The following is a 991-nucleotide window of genomic DNA, read 5'->3' as shown; positions in this document are numbered from 1 at the left end:
GCCCTGTATCACCCACAGGCAAACGGCGGTCACTCTAGAGGATCTGAAGGCAGCCTCAGAACAGGATCCAGTCATCTCCCAGCTCTGCGAGTGTGTCCTGAGATCTGTGTGTGTCTCCTGAGATCTGTGTGTGTCCTGAGATCTGTGTGCCAGCACCTCCTGCAACCTCAACTCAGAACAGTGGGGACATAATGCCACCCAGAGCGGAGCAGGAGGACTCCTTACCTAAATCAGCCGCACAGCCTGAAGATACTCCCTCGTTGTCACACCCAGTACCCCCATCACTTTCGCCGCTGCCCCTGTCTTCAGCCTCCACACCACGGCCAGTGCGCACGAGGGCACGCCCTGATTACCTGAAGGACTATGTTTCAACCTTTCATATTTGAACCCCCCAGAGAGGGGAAAATGTTATGCTGGGTAGCACGGTAGTGTAGCAGTGTTAGACGTATGGCTTGTTTAAAGGAACAGCCCTGAGCCTGATCTGTGTGTGTCCTGAGATCTGTGTGTGTCCTGAGATCTGTGTGTGTCCTGAGATCTGTGTGTGTCCTGAGATCTGTGTGTCTCCTGAGATCTGTGTGTGTCTCCTGAGATCTGTGTGTGTCCTGAGATCTGTGTGTGTCCTGAGATCTGTGTGTCTCCTGAGATCTGTGTGTGTCCTGAGATCTGTGTGTCTCCTGAGATCTGTGTGTGTCCTGAGATCTGTGTGTCTCCTGAGATCTGTGTGTCTCCTGAGATCTGTGTGTGTCTCCTGAGATCTGTGTGTGTCCTGAGATCTGTGTGTGTCCTGAGATCTGTGTGTGTCCTGAGATCTGTGTGTGTCTCCTGAGATCTGTGTGTGTCCTGAGATCTGTGTGTGTCCTGAGATCTGTGTGTGTCTCCTGAGATCTGTGTGTGTCCTGAGATCTGTGTGTCTCCTGAGATCTGTGTGTGTCTCCTGAGATCTCTGTGTGTCTCCTGAGATCTGTGTGTGTCCTGAGATCTGTGTGTGTCT

Source organism: Siphateles boraxobius, unplaced genomic scaffold (genome assembly GCF_051911475.1).
Source record: "Siphateles boraxobius isolate OS27281-9 unplaced genomic scaffold, OSU_SipBor_1 100, whole genome shotgun sequence".
Classification (NCBI taxonomy): domain Eukaryota; kingdom Metazoa; phylum Chordata; class Actinopteri; order Cypriniformes; family Leuciscidae; genus Siphateles; species Siphateles boraxobius.
The sequence above is the reverse complement of the archived record's forward strand: the minus strand, read 5'-3'. Positions refer to the sequence as shown.